This window comes from Arvicola amphibius, chromosome X (genome assembly GCF_903992535.2).
Source record: "Arvicola amphibius chromosome X, mArvAmp1.2, whole genome shotgun sequence".
NCBI lineage: Eukaryota > Metazoa > Chordata > Mammalia > Rodentia > Cricetidae > Arvicola > Arvicola amphibius.
The window spans coordinates 87,480,850-87,501,307 of record NC_052065.1 but is presented as its reverse complement, the minus strand read 5'-3'; positions in this window follow the sequence as shown (position 1 = coordinate 87,501,307).

Below are 20,458 nucleotides of genomic sequence, written 5' to 3'. Positions count from 1 at the left end.
TGTCACAGACAGTGTTTTATTTTTCTTGTTGGTGCTGCTGATTTGTGAGCATGCTTTCAGATGAAAAGAGCATGAGTGGTAACCTCCTTAAAAAGGCAGGGCATCCAATTCACATTCTTTGTCCTGATTTTAAAGCTGGTTAGTGTAGTGCTATTAAAATTTTATTCAGTTGACTTTATTTTTAAAAAGTTGTTCACACATATTTTAGAGTGCCCTTACTTCAGCAAAGGAGAAGTAGGAGAGCCTTAGTATTTTTGAGGGGAAAATAAAAAGCTACAATATACAACATACTGTATCAAACTATTTTACATGAATGACACAAGTATTCTGATTAAAAAAAATTGAACATTGTTAAAAGCAAGGTGTTATGTAATAAATCTATTTTTCATAAATCAAAAAAGCAAGAATGGAGAATTAATGTCATTCATATTTCTCATATTGCTTATATTATGGCATGTTAATGTACAAAATTTTAAAAAAACTGATTAAAATGTCAGTGATGTAACCAGCAAATGATTTATATTGCTTCCTTGTTTATCAGGTACCAGGCTTGATAAAAAATACCACTTGCTAGGGTAGGGCCTTTGGGATCAGAAAAATAAATAAATAGTACAATGATGCAAATAAAATAATAATACAGAAACCATCGAATAGTACTGGGAGGGAGTTCTAGTGAATACTGAAATCACCCACGTTTAATTTTCCACACATTTTATACCCGAGTACAACAGGGAGCAGAAGGCAGAAGACTGCTTTAACATTATACAAAGGACAACCCAAACAGTTATTTACTTCAACACTTTGAGACATCAAGTCATTAGCATTCTGTTATTTAGGCAGTGAACCTGCCCTAGTCCAAGTATGCTAAAGGCAGCCATTCCCAACATCAAACCTTCAATTTCAAAAGAAGGAGCAGATATACGGTTGCATATCCTAGCCATCTGTCAGGGTGGAGTGGATCTACCTGTACGGGCCATCTTAATGTCAAAAGAAGCAAGTAACCACATCCTGACCCAGGATGTTTAAAATGCAAGTTGTCAACAATTTTGAGCAACCCCAAACTCTCTGACTTTCAGACAAGGTGGAAATTGACTCACATTTTTGGGCTTCCACATGTTTTAATTTGAAGTATTTATATTAAATATTTAAAAGATTGTTACAATTTAATTTCATGAATTTCATTTAACTTCTTCTTTTAGTTTTCCTGTTTCCAGCGTGACTCTATGTATTTTCTGGGAAAATTTCTGTAGGTTGCTCTAAATTGTTTGCTTTCATCTGATTTAAAAAATAATTTATGTTCAGGTGTTTTAGGAGGCCACTTGTTCATTTCCCATCTGCCCAGTCTCCCAAAATAACCATACAGAAACTGTATTAATTAAATCACTGCTTGGCCAGTTATTTAAGCATATTGCCACCTACCTCTTACATCTAGAATTAACCTATCTCCATTATTTTATATTTTACTTCGAACTCGTGGCCTATTGGCAAGGGTTTAACATATCTGTCTCTGGCAGAAGCTCATGGCTTCTCTTTGACTCTGCCTCCTTTTTCCCAGCATTCAGTTTAGGTTTCCCTGCCACACTGTCAGGTTGTGGAGAGCAATGTCTAGCCTTGGCAATAGCCTTGGTTGTTTGAGGATTCCCACGGGACCCTTTTGGCCTATGACTCAATTAGAAGTAACCTAGTCCCAGGTTACTTCTAAACAGAGCATAGTGGGGAAATTCTGGGAAAAAAACCAGAAGATCAGGTGGGGGGCAAACTCAAAAGTTTGTACTCCATGTCTGATGTCAAAACACTCTTCAGATCTTTAAGGCCTTTCAGCTCTGTTGACTACAACATGCTTCTTTGTCTTGGGCTGGTTCCACTCCCTGTTAGCAGCTCTTCTTGGCAGATATCCCACTGCTCTGACATCTCCAACACTTTGAGGTCTCCAAGGCAATCCAGGCCTCATCTTCATAGCGTCACACAATGACCTCTCTAGGCCTCCATGCAAGGACACCCACGATATTTCTCTGGCCTCAGTGGATTTGCTTAACCATGAAGGGAGATCACATCATGTCTTTCTTCTATCCTTGACTCTAAAGCCAGAACCACATGGCCAAAGTTGCCAAGTCTACAGCTTCCTGGGGTTGAAGTATGGCCCCCTCGTGCAAATACATTTTCACCAGCTTTCTGCTTTTTGATGATTTCTTTCTCTGCTTAAGTTTGGCTCTCTTGGAATTCACTCTGTAGATCACGTTGGCCTTGAACTCAGAAAACAGTAAGCTTTTGCCTTCTAAGAGCTTGGATTAAAGGAGAATATCACTAAGACTGGCCCTAAGTTTTTCTTTAACTACTTTTCATTTTAATTCTTTTTCACAAGTTGGAAGTTTAGGCAGGTGGGGTCTTACTCTGAAGTCACCATTCCCTTTATTCCACGTAGCATCAAGCTTTAAAATCTGTCTACACTTCCTGATGTTCCTTTTCTCCTCCAATGGTAATTTTGTACTGTTCCTTACTCAGCTTGCTCCATTTCATTTGGAATCTGCATAAGTGTTCCCATTAATAACCAAGCAACACAGTTAATGCTAGCCTGTCTGGAATCTTCCTCTACCTCAGGCATATTTTTTGGACGGGGGCAGAAAGCAGCCACATTATTTGCCAAAATTTCCAAGAATGTTCCCTAGGCCACATACTATGTATTACTCTTCTCCTCTGAAACCTCTTGAGCTAGGCCCCCACAGTTCACATCACCCTCAGCACTGCATCTTCTAGGCCCCTACTAGTAGTGTCCATTAAATCATGCTTAAAGCATTCAACAACTTTCCAAGTCTAAGATGCTGAAGTGTTCCATATTCCTCCAAACAAAAGCATGGTCTGGCCTATCACAGATATATCCCAGACCCTGGAACCAACTTTTGTATTAGTTAGGCTTTCTATTGCTGTGAAGAGACACCATGACCACAGCAACTCTATAAAGAAAGGCATTTAGTTGGGACTGTCTTAAAGTTCAGAGGTTTAGTCCATTGTCATCATGGTGGAAGCATGGTGGGACACAGGCAGACATGGTGCTGGAGAGGTACCTGAGAGTTCTACATTAGGATATACAGACAGCAGGAAGAGAGTGCCACTTTGGGCCTGGCTTGAGCATCTGAAACCTCAGAGCCCACCACAGTGACATACTTCCTCTAACAATGCCACACCTACTTCAACAAGGCCACACCTCCTAATACTGCCACTTCCTATGAACCTATGAAAGCCGTTTTCTTGCAAACCACCACAGCCTCTATGACAAAGAAGCACATTAAAAGAGACATGGAGAGGGCAGACTCACCTGCAGGCACGTTGCCCAATTATTTATGTTTCTTCAGAATTCAGTGTTCTGACTTCTGGGACCACTCAGAAGCAGAATGTGCCATGCTTCATATTGAGAAGCACAGCATGCCAAGTACCTGGCTGTTGGGACATGTCTGCATCTCCTACAACTAAGACACCAAGTATTCAAATCTCTGAGCTTATGGTGGCCAGTCTAATTCAAAGTACCAAACACTCCTCTCAGATCTATCCTCTATTCCCTAAACCCACAACTTTGTAGGGGTCTTTTTCACCAATCAAGTCCAATGTGTGCTGTCCAGATTTTCTTGGATGTGTGGCTTTCCACTAGAGCATGATCATGGAGGACTTACCAGGACCAGTAGTATTTTTGTTAATATAGTATATTTTGTTCATATTATTTCCCCTCCCCAACTTCTCACAGGTTCTTCCCACCACCCTACCCACCTAACTTTGTGTTCTCTCTCAATAAAAATAAAACAGGTAGACACAAATTGAAAAACAAAACAGATAAACAAATAATGGAAGTTCATGCCTACCTCATCGTTCCCATACTAGGATTTTGTCTGGATTGTACATGCATGGGGCTTTGTGCATGCTATTACAGTATATAATAATGTACTATTACCCACATAGTTACATATGTGGGTTCCCATGTGCTGCTGCTCTGGTGTGTCTGGAAGAAATGTTTTCCTTGTATTAATCAAAGACTTCTCACTCCTATAGGCTTTTTGCCCTTTTTCCTATTATTTCTCAATATGGGAGGACAAAGTATAATATATATGTCCCATTTGGACAGAGCAGCTGCAGTTTTATTGTATCATCTTGGCAAGTTTAGGGGCTCGGTTTAATCACCATCTACTGCAGTTATAAACCTAATTGATGAGGGATGAGAGATGCATTAACAATAAATCATTAGGAATCAGTTTAATACTGTGACTATTTAGTAGATTAACAGTAGTAGGTTCTCCCCTAAGGGTCTATGACCTGGCTACTCACAAGTGTTTGGCCTAACAATGGTTCCAGTTATGAATTCATTTTGTAAAATAGAGCTGAAATTCAATCCAAAACCTTTGATTCCTTCCATGATGTTCATGTTTCACAAAGTTGACCTCTGAACTCTACATGCACCTGAATATAAGCACACCCATGCATATGAACACAATACCAACATGAAACATAAATTAATTTTTAAAAATAACCTAGGAAATAAAATTGGTTCTTATTAGTAACTGCAGCCTTACATTCTGTGACCCAAATCTTTGACATGTGCTGATATTTCATCAATCAGGGCTATCTATTTTCATGACCTTGACTTTCATGAACCCCTTTGACATATCGGAGATCATGCAAATATAAATTCTATGCATCATGACTCATGATAATATACCAGAACTGTATCCCAGACAATCTGGAATATCCTCCTGTGTGGTGTGAATTATATGCAAGGATTGCACACAAACAAACTCACTATTACTGGAACTGTAAGAGTGCTTCAGCCAAATGGATTACCACTCAGCTGATTACCTTACATTGTGGTGGTACTTCTAATCAATGCCTGGTTTGCTACTCTTCCACAGGATACTCAATAATTATCCTTTACATGTTGCTTAAAAATAAAATAAATAAAAAATAAAATAATTACAGTAAAATAATAAGCGAATGTACCATAAGCTAAAACATGTAAGGGAATCTCATAATCTCAACATAAATTTTCTGTTCTAGATCTTCGCTGTTGAACATGGTGCTGTAATAAATGGGAAAGTACTTTTGAGAATATTCCAAAGAAAAATGCTTCATCAATTCATAAATTAATTTCTCCCTAACAAAGGAAGTTATATAGCTTTCCCCATTATACCTTAGTAAGTTTTACTCTCACTTAAACTGTACTGGTTGTTGTAACACATAGCCATATTTACAGTTGTAAAATGATTGTTCAGTAGTTGAATTTCATTATCAGTTAATTATGTTAAGCTGCTTCTGTTTTCCATGTCTCTGCTCGTGATTGTATATCTTCATTTGAAACTATCCAGAGACATGTTTTAAGTTCCTTTACTCAAATATTCATAACAACACTATTCATGAAAAACATGCAGTATAAATAACACACAGCTAGCAACTTGTAGAGATAACTAAAATGCTATATATCTATGCAATTGAATATTAATCTATCAAAAGAAAAAAAATACTTGTATATTATATAAAATATATAATCTTGAAATACATTTTAGAAAATAAAATGTCAAAATCAAAAGACTAAGTGTTTTATGATACTGCTTATACTGAAAATAGTATTCATGAAAACCAAAGTAAAAATATTAAATTCATTCATCTAAAGGAAGAAAAATTTGATACTCAATACTAACCACCATACCACTTAACATTAGTAATAATTGTTGGAATGTGGTGATTTGAAAAAGAATGGCCTCAATAGACTCCAGTATTTGAATGCTTAGTCCCCAGGGACTGGGGCTATTTGAAAGAAGAATTAGGATATGTGGCTTTGGTAGAGGAAATGCGTCACTAGGAGTGGTCTTTGAGGTTTTGAAAAGTCCATGACAGGCCCAATCTCTCTGTCCCTCTGCCTGCAGATCAGGATGCACCTCTCAGCTAGTTCTCAGCACCATAACTGTACACCCTGCCACCATGTTCTCTGCCATAATGACAATGGAATAAAGCTCTGAAACTGCAAGGAAGCCCTATTTGAGTGCTTTCCTTAGGAAGAGTTGCCTTGGCCATTGTGTTTCTTCATAGCAATAAAGCAGTGGCTAAGATAGAAGGTGGTACCAAGACTGCGCTATCACTGTGAAAGAGCCAACTGTGCTATTGTCTGAGGACTATGGAAGACTTTGGGACTTTGGAATAGAAAAACAGTTGAACACTTGAAGTGGGACTTAGGGACTATGCTAATAGGGCAATGTGGGCCCAGCTCAAGAAGATTCAAAGGAAAGAGTATTACTAAGGTCTAGAGACCATAATTGTGAGACTTTAGCAAAGATTGTAACTGTTTTCTAACTTTGTCCAAAATTTCTGGAGGAACATTAGGAAGTATAGTTGGCTATGTTCAGTGCTCAAGGAAATAAAAGAGTTTAAGTAAATGCCTGATGCTAAATGGAATAAAGGGAGTGGTGACCTCAGAGTGAGACCCCATCCAGCTAGGAACAATAGTTGTAGAAAGCAATTAAAGAAAGCTTAAGCAGGGAAGGAAACCATAATCAACAGCAATCTGATACAACAGTAACTGAAAATGGGCAAAGCTCCCAGTCCCATCAAACAGCAGAATTTGTTAGCTTTAGCCAAGTGCTTTAAAGATAGGGGCTGTGGGTTCTTCCTCTATGCTTACAGAAAGCAAATGAGGCCAGGCATGCAGGCCTCGTAGTCCCTGCATGGAGGCTGGGGACGCCATTTATGAAACTGTGGAGGTGAAGCCAGAGCTGTGGGTTATCTGCCAAGGAGAGCTGCAGACTAGGTATAGAATCATCATCGTAAGAGAGACAAGCATGTTACAGTCAACAAAACTGAAAGAAGTTGGAGTTTGGAACAGAGATTTAGTATCAGTCATGGAGATGCAGAAATTGAAACCTGTCCTGCTAGTTTTTTAATTTACTTTATTCTGGAATTTTCTCACTATGGTCCCTATTCTACCTTTAGGAATGGTGATGTATATCCTGTGCCTTTGTTTTTCTATTTTCCTTTTTAAGGCCTGTCCTGGAACTAGCTCTTGTAGACTAGGATGGCCTTGAACTCACAGAGATCTACCTGCCTCTGCCTCCAGAGTGCTGGTATTAAAGACATGCACCATGGGGGCTAGAGAGATGGCTCAGAGGTTAAGAACATTGCCTGCTCTTCTAAACGTCCTGAGTTCAATTCCCAGCATGGTGGCTCACAACAATCTGTAAAGGAGTCTGGTGCCCTCTTCTGGCATGCAGGCATACACACAGACAGAATATTGTACACATAATAAACAAACAAACAAACAAATAAATAAATATTAAAAAGAAAAAGACATGCACCACCATGGCAAGGTTTGCCATGTGCCTTTGTAAGTAGGAAGTAAGAGATGTGCTTTTTTATTTTGATTTTACAGGGCATTACAGCTAAGAGATTGTCATGAGTCTCAGAAGGTAATTTGGACTTTGGACCTATAAACAGTATTGAGATTATAGGGACTTTTGAAGTTGGACTGAATGGATATTTGCATTGAGATATGGCTATAAGCCTATGGGAGCCAGAGATTGGAAGGTGATGGTTTGAGTAAGAATGGTTCCAATAGGCTCATGTATTGGAATGCTTAGTCATCAGTGTTAGCTATTCATGCCAACGTGAGTAGTGGGGGAAACTTTCCCTGCTGTTCCAAGAGATGACCCTGGAGACCTCTGGCCACCAGTCTCCATCCACCCCAGATTACTCTAGTGGCAGAACTCACCCCTCAAGGTACGTGAGTGGCTATCCCCCATAAGCCATCTTTGAGGAGCTCCAATAGCCAGGCCATGGTCCCCCATCCTAAGGAATGTAATCATCCATTCAAGGTAGGAGAGTGACGAGGCGGTGGCCTATAGAAAAAATCCCACCAATGCCTAAATTTTCCCCAAGAGAGCAGGTCACGTAATCAATCTCTGGTCACCTGAGCAGAGGTGAGGCAGCCATCCTCCTGGGTTTTTCCCTCCCAATAAATCTCTTTGTGTGAGGTTTGCTGTGTGGTATGACTTTGTGGTATTCATTTACTTCTGACTTCCAGAATCTGAGCTGTAATTCAATCAATGAGCATTATTTATGAAGGATTAGAAGATGTGTCCCAGTTGGAAGAAGCGTGTTACTATGAGTCGGTGTTGAGTGACTAAAATATCATATATTATATACATACATGCATACATACATACATACATATCACCATATTATGAGGTTGGGAAAGGTATTCGACAATTCACTTGCCAGAAAAGCATGAAGACCAGAGGTAGATCATGGCACTCAAAAAAAAAAAAAAAAAAAAAAAAAAAAGCAAAGCCCATGCCCACTGGGCATGGCTGTCCATCTGTAATTCAGGGCTGGGGAGACAGAGATAGGGATCTTCTGTTGCTAACTGTGTTAAAGTGAGGGATTGTGTTTTGATGAAATGATGAGGAAAGCAATCGAGGAAGACTCTTAGCCTGAAACTCTAGCAGATACACACACAAATAATTTCAAACATGATACACAGCATATACACATCCATACACATAAAAATGCATCTTATTGTATGACAAATACTTAAAAAATTTTAAAAATGAAAGTAAGGTTTTATTACAAAACGAATAAACAATATTATAATAAGAAAACACTGAAAACAACATAATTTGAAAATTAAGCAAAACTTAGCAATTCTTTGAACATACATACAATACCCACAAAGGAATAAATATTTTGATTAGCCTTCAAGCAATTAAAATATTAAAATAATAGTTGAAAAACTTTTCAAACGCAATAACGACAATCTCCATGTCCATACTAATGATCTTATGAACTCCAACAAAATTTAATAATGAGGTAAATCTCATCTGCATTACATTTTCAAGGACATAAATATGACCAGCTTTCTATTTTATTTTATGACAATAAATTCTGTGGCAACCTAAGCAAAACTGTCGGAAGAAAAAATGTACCAGTATTCTTATTGTACACAGTTGTAAAAATTCATAGTAAAACATTAGTAAATCGAATCTATCAACACACAAAGTGTTGTTATCCAGTAACTCAACTTCTCAAAATGAGATCAGTTTGGTTTCACTATATTAACACACTTAAGAAGAAAAATAAAATGACTGTGTTACCATCCAGAAAAAAGGAACTGGTGAAAATAAGAACTGCTATTATATACAACAAAGAACTAGGGACATTAATATATAAGAATGAAATATATGTGTATTTTCTAACAAAAGTATTTTTGCGGTATAGAATGGTGTTGTGCATGTATGCATATTTGTGTACCCTGTGCATGCAGTGCCCACAAAAGTCAGAAGAGTGCATCTGTTCTTGATGGAGACCTAAAAGTGCAGTGGATTCGGGGGAAACTCAAGGTGTCAAAAGTTGTGAGGCTTTTGTGTATCCTTCCGACCACAGCCTTAGGCCGAGCAGAACAGCCAGTGCTTTAACCACTGAACCATCTGTCCAGCAAAGGCCTGACTTTTAAATGAAAATCTTCTGTTCTTTTGTTCATTCTATTTGACTGTTTGTCTCCAAGCTTGACACCCAGCTTTATAGAATTCTCAGTCATTCAGTGTATAAGTCAGACTCAAATAGTCCACATAAAATTTTCAATCGAAAAAGATGTAGGCAATTGCATAGACACCTAAATTTGACGTGCCGCTGGGGCCTCGTGAGCCACAGCGCGCGGAAGGAGTTGGAGAGAAGTCAGCTGACCGCAGCTAGCCAATTGGAGTCCTCCATTGGGCGCACTAACCCTGAAAAGGACCTGTTGGGGTCCTCAAGAGGGCTTTTGAAGTTCTCGCGCTGTCGTCTCAGTTGCCGCGCCTGAGGTGCTGAAAAAGGTGGAAAATTCGCCCCACTCCCCTACCCAGGTAAGCGACTACAGACGTTTCTTTATGTAAACTGAACCTATTTGGGGATTAATCATCGATTTCATCGGATTTCTTAACAGTTTGGTCCCGTTCGCACGAGGCAGCCCTGTTCTCCCGAGGCACCATTTCTTCGCCCTGTTAGCCCAAGGCATAGGTCCCGGCTCATTTTCTCGAGGCAGCATTCCGGCCCTCTTCGCTTGAGGTATGAGTTCCTGATGTGTGAGTCACATCAATTATGTGATCAATTGCTTTATATTCTCTATTTAAAATGCTTAACCTCCTTTTACCTATTAGTTAAAGTCATATTTCTTAGCTGGGTGTGGTGCCATATTGGAGGCTGAAATAAGCAGACTCCAAGTTCTGCCTCAGACTGGATACATGGTGAGGTCTTCTCTGGTGGGGGAAAACAAAACAAACAACAAATAAAAAACAAATAACAGTACCAAATACATCATTATTTGCATCAGCCTGGGTATCCGGTGTATCCTTGTCTTAAAAAAAATACAGCCAACAAAAAGAGGAAAACATGACCTTTCTTTCTGTTTGCATCATCCTGAGTACATGGTAAGGCCTTGTCCTAAAAAGTAAAACAAAACCAGCAAACAACAAACCACCCCCACAAAGAAAAGAACACACCATTTTTTTTTCTTTGCATATTGGTCTTACTAGTTTTCATATACCAGGCTTTTAAAATGGTAGATGCTGATTTCCCTTCTAGTTTATTTAATATGTATTTTAAAATACTTTTACATCTGAACTAGAAATACCTGTTGGTGATAAGTGTGATTTTATTTCCAAGGCATTTAGAACCTTTTTCAGTTCCCTGCTGTGTCTGGTTGGAAACTTTATGATTTATATGTCTCTGCATACTGAATGTGAGAGTTATAAGTGTTTGCTTCCATGTCTGCCTTTTATCTATAAAACATTTAAAATAATTTTAGAAGTCTAAAATGTATTTTCTCAGATATCTCTGCCTAGAGATGTTTTATAAAGCTAATTTTTCCCATAAGGGAAGCAAACTCCATACAGAGGTTCTTTGATGCCCATCACCTTTTTTGAAATAGATTGGTGCTGCCATGAGCAGAAATGTCTCACTGTCATTAAATGTCTTAGGTTATTAAACATATTAAATGCCATATTCTGTAGGTCTTTGAAGTGTATGAAGACCGTCTATCTATGTAAATGTAGCTCTTTATGACCTTGAAAACATATCTAACGTGACTATAAGTTTGACTATTATAGATGATTATTAATCTGTATTTCTTAATTATATATTACACTTTTAAATGAGATGCATAAACACAATACTCCAAATAAGAGTATAAATATATATATATATATATATATATATATATATATATACAGTATAACAAAATTAAATTTTCATCAGTTGGATATATACCCAAAAGATGTTCAATCATACATACCATAAGGACATGTGCTCAGGTATGTTCTTGGCAGCATTATTCATAATGGTCAGAATCAAGAAACAGCCTAAATGCCACTCAACCAAAGAATGGATCAGAAAAGTGTGGTATAGCTGAGCATGGTGGTTCACACCTTTAATCCCAGCAATGGAGAGGCAGAAGCAGGCAGATCTCTGTGAGTTTAAAGCCAGCGTAGTCTACAAACTGAGTTCCAGGACAGGCTCCAAAGCTACACAGAGAAACTCAGCCTTAAAATAACAAAAGAATAAAAGAAAGAATTGTGGTGCATTTGCACAATATAGTAATACCCAGCGGTAAAAATAATGACACCTTGAAATTTGCAGACAGATGGGTGGATATTCACTCATAAGTGACTTTTAGACATAAAGCAAAGAAAACCCAGTCTACAGGCCATAACCCCAGAGAACCTAAGTAACAAAGAGGACCCTAAGAGTGATATACATGGATCTACATATGAAGGAGAAAAATATAAGATCTCCTGAATAAATTGGGAGTGTTGGAGTCACAGGAGAGGGTAGAAGAGAAAAGGGGAGGAAGGAAGAGTAGCAGATTCAAAAAACCCTTATAGCTCAATAAAAGCAATACAAAAAAGAAAAGAGGAAAAATGTATCCAAATATATATATCAGTGTAAAATATTTCAGATTAATAGTTGGTTTTTGGATTAAAGTAAGTTCAAAAAGTTCTATTTACCCCTTTTCTTTTTCTTTTTTATTTTTTCCTTTTCTTTTTTCTTTCTTTTTTTGATTTTTTTTTGAGACAGGGTTTCTCTGTAGCTTTTAGAGACTGTCCTCGAAGTAGCTCTTGTAGACCAGGCTGGCCTCAAACTCACAGAGTTCTGCCTGCCTCTGCCTCCCGAGTTCTGTGATTAAAGGCATGCATCACCACCTCCTGGCCAGATTTTTAATTTCTTGAAATTTAATTTTTCAGTTTTTGCTATTGTTTCCTGAGCTGTTTCCAGAATGCATTTAAAGAGGATTTACTGTGCATATACAGTGCCTATAAAGTGTTTTTATCTTATTATAGAAGTTTAAGGATTTCACATCTTACATTAGGAGCATTGATCGATTTTCAATTGATGTTTGTAAAGAGAGACAGGTATACAGGTTACTCTCTCTACATTTAGATGGTTAGTTTTGCTAAACTATCAAAAATTAACTAAAGTGTTGTAAACATAGTTTCCTTTTCTCCAGTGGATGCTTTGGTCACTTTTTTTCTTCAATAATCAGGTGATTCTAGATATATGAACATATTTCAGGGTATTCTATTTCATTCCAGTGATTTACACATCTCATTTTGTTGCTGTTTTTGTTTCTATTGCTCTGTGACATAATTTGAAAGCAGCTAATATTTACTTGCTTGTTCCTGTATGTAAGAGGTCTTTCCGTCTTCTACTGTCTTCTTCAATTTCTTCCTTCACTGTTATTAAATTAGCTGTTTCAGGCTTTCACTTCCTCGTTAAGTCTGTTCCTTAGTATTTAATGTTTGAAGCATTTGTGCATGGAATTGTTTTCTTGATTTATTTGTCAATGTCATGGTTATTGGAATATGGAAAAGCATCAGCGTTTGCACTTTTTTGTAATAATGAATTTTTTGCTGCTTTTAAATCCTAATGTTTTCTGTTAGAGCATTTGAGGTCTTTTAATTATAGTATTATAGCAAAGATTCTTAGGAATAATTAAACATCCCCTTTTACTCTTTGTGTATCATTTGCCATTTTTTCTTGCTTTACTACAGTGAACTAAAACTTCATTCAGCATATTGAGTAAGATTGGAGAGGGTGGATGATACTTTCTGGTTGCTGACTTGAGAAAAATGCTTTCCAGTTTTCCAAATTTATTATGATTTTGACTGTAGGTTTATTGTGTTTTATACTGAGATATGTTCCTTTTAGTCTTAGATTCTTCAGTACTTTTTTGATAAAGGCCTGTTTTGCACTTGTAAGATCATCATGTGACCTCTGACTACAAACCTATTAAGAGATGAAACATCCTTTCATACCTAATATAATCCAAATTGATCATGGTGTTAAAATATATTATTAAATTCAGTTTATAAAGACTTTATAAGAAAAAAGTAATACATTAATAATGTTCACCACCAAAATATTTTTTAAATATTTAAGTATGAACTAGACTAGATATAAAGGTATATTTTCCATGTAGGAGAATTTTAGCATTTCCTGTATATTTTAATTAGGTTGTCTTGGGAGCATTTTTCAGGTCTGATAAAATATTTCCTTCATCCATTTGTTTCTAGGATTTTCATTTTTGGGAGATACTTTAATCTTATTGATTTTTATGGATCTCTAAATTTATTTATAGATATCTTTTGTATCTATGAAATTATCCATTTCTTACAGATATTCTTTGAATATGAGTTTTCAAATGTTCATTAACCATTTTCAGAATTTCATTGGTGTTTCTTTGTACTGTTTTCATTTTATCTCTATTTTTACTAATTTATATATTCATTCTCTCATTTAGTTCAATTAAGGATTGTGTCAGGTTTACCTTTTGAAAGAAACCATCTTTTTCATTGATTATTTGTATTGTTATTCGTCTTAGTTACTGTTTCATTGCTATGAGCAGATATGACCAAAGCAATTTACAATGTATTTAATTGGGTGGCTGCTTATAATTTCAAAGGGTGAGTCCATGGCCATCATGATGGTGAGTGTGGCAGGCATGGTGCTAAAGTATAAGTTACAGCTCCCATCTGATCTGAAAGTTGCAGACAGAGAAAGATTGGGCCTGGCATGAGTTTGTGACATACCTCCTATTAGTCCCACTAACTGGGAACCTGCATTCAAACATAGGAGTTTATGGGATCATTTCCTTTTTTGAGTCAGGGTTTATCTGTAGCCCTGGCTGTACTGGATCTTGCACTGGTGTAAACCTGATAATCACAGATATACCTGTATCAGCTTGGGATAAAAGGTGTACTGTTCACAGAGGCAGAAGCTACAAAAACCAGTGGGTTTCAGATGGCAACTGGTGGCTGTTTAGTCTATAAAGTGAGTTCAGAAAGTATCTGTGCTTCTGAAGTTCCAAGTCCCAAGAGGAGTCAAGGTCGATAAAAAGTCCAGAAGGTCCCAGAAGAAGGGGTGGAGCTACCAAAGGGCAGGGATCCAAGAAGCCTTCCTGGGTTTCTACACCAAAATGTTAGAGAATAATAAAGGAACAAAAACCATGAAAGAGACCTAAGTTTGCTCTCAACAGTTGAGACTGTTTATTAGCACAGCAGCAAGGGCCAATGACTTCTCATGGAAATGGAAGTTGTGTGATGGGGAAGGAGCTGGCTAGGGCTCTTATAGGACTGGGCAGGGGGGTTGAGTATCAGTAAGTTGATAGAGCTGCAGAGGGTACATAAGAACTCCTTCTTTTGAAACTTCTCTTTCAGACAAAGCAGACTGTAGGCAGAGTTTTCTTGTCCGGCAGACAATTTCAAATACACTGGGACTTCTATTAATTATAAATGCTCACCTGATAGCTGAGGCTTAGTACTAACTACCTCTTACAACTTAAATTGACCCATTTCTATTAATCTACATTCTGGAATGTACCTTTTGCCTCTGTTCCATTTTGTGTATTCAACTCATTCTGCATCTTGCTGGCAATTCCTCTAACTCTTTCCCTCTTTAGCTCAGCATCCCCTTAGTCTGGTTTTTCACCTAATGTCCTCCTGCCAAGCTACAGGCCACTGAGCTCTTTATTAGACAATCATAGTAATACATATTCATAGTATACAAAAAATGTTTCACATTGCCGGGCGGTGGTGGCGCACACCTTTAATCCCAGCACTCGGGAGGCAGAGGCAGGTGGATCTCTGTGAGTTCGAGGCCAGCCTGGTTTACAAGAGCTAGTTCCAGGATAGGCACCAAAGCTACAGAGAAACCCTGTCTCGAAAAAAACCAAAAAAAATAAAACAAAACAAAAAATGTTTCACAGAATTTCCCCCGTTTTGCCTAACTAAAAGGAAGGTTTTAACTTTTAACAAAGTAAAACTATATATAACAAAAAGAGTTATCAAGAATTGCAGTTACATAATTCATAATTCAGTCTATTTGGCAAAATTAGAGAAAATATTATCTATCATATCTTTGTGAGGCTAAAGTTTTATACCGATTTTACCTTTTATCATAGCTTAGGACAACTCTAACTAGCTAGTCTTCAACTCCATCAAAGAACCCAGAAGGATAAAATTGTTATTTAATGACAGGGACATCAGTTTGCGTGGACAGTTACCCTAGGTTCTTGTATGATGTTGGGGCATCCAACTATGGCCTACAGACCTGGTATATGTGACAGAAATTTCTGAGAAGCAGGGAATTTTGAAGGATTTCTTGCCTTGTCTTGGCCAATATTGGAAGTTATTCACTTTTTTTGCATTTACTGGTCCAGTTTGGACAGTAGCTGTCAGCAATTGAGGCAAAAGGATTTTCTTTGCCCACATGGCTACCTTTTGCCATAAAGAAAATAAATTCCATATGGAGTTTCTTCAGTGCCCATCACTTTCTCTGAAGTAGGTTGTTTATGCCAGCAGGAAACATGTCTAAATAATCTGCATGAACACCACCGAGAGCATACACACACAGTATAACAAAATTAACTTTAAATTTGTATCAATATACAAAATTCCATACAAATATAAATACTTATATTTATACATAAGACTAGGAGTTGCTTTTTTAGTTTAAAAGTAGATTAAATAATCTATTCTTTTATCTTACCCTTTCTATATTCCCCTTTTTCTTTTCAGAAAGAGATCTTTGAATCTAATCTTTGTTTAGCTTTTTTCATTACCGTTACCAATAATAACTTGTGATCAAGCCCCCTTAAGTCATGACAAACATCTAAAACCAAAGTTTGATAATGTGGTTACAGTTCTCTGGACTGTTTCCTGTTGTTTGTGGGTGCTGTTATCTTTGGGGGAACCTTGAAAAATTTGGGACAATAATGAAGTACCAGCTGGAGAAGTCTATGAGGCTGAACGATCTCACCAGCAGTCTTGAAGCTGTTTTAGATGAAGAATTTTAAGGAGACTCTAACAGAGGTATTCTGAAATTCTGGATCACCTGGGCCATAAGTTTTCATTGGTGTTTGGTCCCCTTGCTCTGAAAATACATAAACTTTTTAAAGATAATATATATTTATATTAATACTAGTATACAGTGTACATTGTACATAAGTCAGCCAAATATGAGTTTGTATTATGTGTTTGAGCAGGTAAAATATGCATTACATATCTTTTAGTTCTTTAGGTTCATGTCTTTATGTTTGTAGTTAGGATTTCAGAGGATCTTTCTCTTTCAGACCTGATTTTCTTTCATCCAGAATTAATCCACAGCCTCTCATTTCCTGTGGAAATAAAACCATAACCTCTCCTGCAAAGCAATACACATTTTGACTTAAAATTTGGAAGTCAAAGCATTTTCAAAATATATAGATTGGTTTAATCAAGCAGTTCTTACAATACAGTATGTTCTAGAAACCAAAAAATTCAAAGATGACAGAATAACGTACAGGATCCAGACTCTCTATGTTTTCTAGTCTTTACTTTGCTTTTGTTTTTATATTACTCTACTCCCTCTTTTAGGACTTAATTATTTTAGAACTATTTTGCATACCATTTCTCTTTTCTCTTCCAAGTCTATGCACATTTTCAAACACACTGTGACACATTTAGAGGCTTTTTCCATCTGATTCTGCTTTACTGCATATCTCTATCCTTTTCTGACCACATGAGCCAAACTTCAAACTGTTAAGTGGTGTGGCTACAACCAAAGCCTATGCCTTGGCAGTTGATTCTGCCTCGTTTGGTTCCCTGAGAGCCTAGGTTCATGTCAGAGGTACAGGTGGGAGCAGCATTTATTGCCCCAACTCTGGGAAGTTTTGAGTCCATGCTGTCACCAAGTAGCACTGCTTGCTGCTCATAAACCCATTTAAGTATTCAGTAGCAGGACCTCCCAAAAGACCCATCCATGCTGGTAACACAAACCAGGAAAATGCATCATAAAGTAGGCATGCCTCTGTTTGCCTCTAGCAAACAAGAAAACAGTGGTTACCAAAAATTCAAGTTTGACTCCACTTTTGTGTGCTTGGATTCCTTTTTAAAAAATCCTTTCTGGCTTTATGTGAATGTATATGGCCCTGAATATTGGGTGCCATTTGTAGGTGAATTTTTCCTGTCCTGCAGCTACTCTGAAACACACTGAGTCTTATATTATAAATGCTCAGCTGGTAGCTCAGGCTTATTACTTACTAGCTGTTATAACTTAAATTTACCCATTTCTATTAATCCACATTCTGCTGTGTAGCTTTTATGTCTGTCCCATTGTGTGTGTCTGATTCATTCTGCCTCTGTCTGGTCACTCCTTTGACTCTGTACTTCTTCATCCCATCACCCTTTTAGTCTAGTTTTCCCATCTAACCTCCTCCTGCCCAGCTATAGGTTAGTGAGCTCTTTTTAGCCAATGAGAGTATACATATTCATAGTGTATAAAAAGATTGTTCCACAGCAGCAGGACATCTTGGGAACTGTCTCAACAAACAGTTCTCCCTGAGATATGAATTTGGCTGACTGATAACACTAGTACAATGGCATTAAGACAGTCTCAGCAGGACTTTTGGTTTTCACCTGCCAGGGAATTCTATCAAAAACTATTACCATGTCAAAGCTCATGTAAATGTAAGTCATGGATGGGGCAGGTTTTAACCCACGTAAACATAATAACTTGGTACCTTAAGTCCCATGGTTCTGCTTTTTTCAAAAAGATAGAAGTGTAAAGGGGTTGTAGAATCTTGCTCCATTGTTAAGGAAAACTGATGATGTAGTCAGCAACACTAGGAGGAGTAGGAGATATGAAGATCCATCTAATAATTGTTTTAGCATCAATCGTAGAGATACAGAATTTGCCTGCTGGGTTTCAGTCTTGCTTTGCTCTAGTATTTGTTCACTATGGCCCATTTCCTCCTCTCTTTTGGAATAGTAATGTATTTTTGTGTCATTAAATGTTACAAGTATGTAATTTGATTTTTTATTTTGATTTTACAGGGGTTACATTAAGAGATTACCCTGAGTCTCACAAGAAACTTTAAGCTCTGGAATTGTAAACAATCTCGAGACTGAAAGACTGTGGGAACATTTGAAGTTGGACTGGGTGCATTTTGCATTAAGATATGGCTACAGACTTATGCAGACCAGGGAGTAGGATGGAGTAGTTTGAATGACAATGGCCCTCATAGGCTCAAGTATTTGAATGTTTGATTCCTAGTTAGTGAACTGTTTAGGAAGGATTAGGAATTGTGGCCTTGTTCAAGAAAGCCTGTTACTGGGAATGGGTTTTGACATTTCAGAAGCCAGTTCCAGGCCCAGTCTAACTTTCTCTATTCCTCCTGCATGCAGATCAGAAAGAAAGCTCTCAGCTACTGCCCCATTGCCATACCTGCCTGCCTGTCACCTTACTCCTCACCTTGATTTTCATGGACTAAGCCTCTGAAACTGTAAGCAAACCCCTAATTAAATGTTACTTTTTATATTTTCTTTGGTCATGGTGTCTCTTCACAGCAATAGAAAAATAACTAAGACAATGGGCTCTGTAACATGAGGGCATGCTTGTTGGGGATTCTGTCCTGTCCTGTTCCCACAGCAGGTAAGCCCCAAAGAAAATCACACAGAGACTCTACATTAGATAGAATCTGATTGGCCCATTAGCTTGGGCTTCTTATTAGCTCTTGTAGCTTATATTAACCCATTATTCTTACCTATGTTAGCCACATGGCTCAATACCTTTTTCAGCAGGGCAGATCACATCCTGCTTCTTCCATGATCTGGGCAGGACTGGGAGGAATGGGCTTCCTCCTTCCTAGAATTCTCCTGTTCTCATTGCCTTACTTCTACTTCCTGTCTGGTTTTCCCGCCTGTAATTCCTGCCTGGCTATCAACCAATCAGCGTTTATTTAAACATGTTTGAGAGAATAGAGACAATTCTTCTGCACCAGGGCTCAAAGCTACATATGATTATTAATTGCTTTTCTCTGTTAGCAGCCTGCATAGCACTTTGAAAAATTGTAAGAACTAGTCCTTATGGATGAGACTTGAGGGCTGTTTCCAGATCAGTTCCTCCAAGTCATATACCTGAAATGTGTGGTGTCTTTCAGAGTAACGTCATACCTTCAAGTCCTCATAGGCAGCAGAGGGCAATTACAATAGCTTCTATCCCTTGGGGTGTTTCATAGATTTCCCAAACTAGATTTCAGGATTTTTTTGGGGGTTTTTTTTTGAGACAGGGTTTCTCTGTGGCTTTGGAGCCTGTCCTGGAACTAGCTCTTGTAGACCAGGCTGGTCTCGAACTCACAGAAATCCGCCTGCCTCTGCCTCCCGAGTGCTGGGATTAAAGGCGTGTGCCACCATCGCCCGGCTCAGGATTTTTTTAAACATTCTTTCTGATTGTTTCCTTTACCTATAGACCACTGTGGTATTGTAGTAGGAGTTGCGGGCAGGCCTGCTTTTCGTCCTGCTTGGCTCTTGCATGGCTAGTTAAAACCCGAAATAACAACACACAAACTGTATTCATTTAAACACTGCCTGGCCCATTAGTTTCAGCCTCTTATTAGCTAATTCTCATATCTTGCTTTAACCCATATTTAGTAATGTGTGTAACACCACGAGGTGGTGTCTTACCAGAAAAGATTCAGCACGTCTGACCTGGTGGCTGGCTCCATGGCGTCTGTCTCACTGAGGAGAGGCATGGCATCTGTCTTGGGTCGGAGAATCATAACGACTGTCTCAGAGAGGAGAGGCATGACGTTTTACTAACTTCCCTTCTTCCCAGCATTCTGTTCTGTCTACTCCACCCACCTAAGGGCTGGCCTATCAAATGGGCCAAGGCAGTTTCTTTATTAACTAATGAAATCAACACAAACAGAAGACCCTCCCACATCATGGTATAATGTTTAATTTTATTTGGATTGTTTCATTTCTGTCATTTCCCTTAAGAGTGATTTATACTTTTATTGATGTAGGATATGATGAGGTAGAAAACATTGTTTTTACTTTTAAATAGTTTTTACTTGCCCAGTGACTTACATTGGTATCTATATCACAGAGTATCCCATGGACTGCTGAGAAGATATGTATCCTGT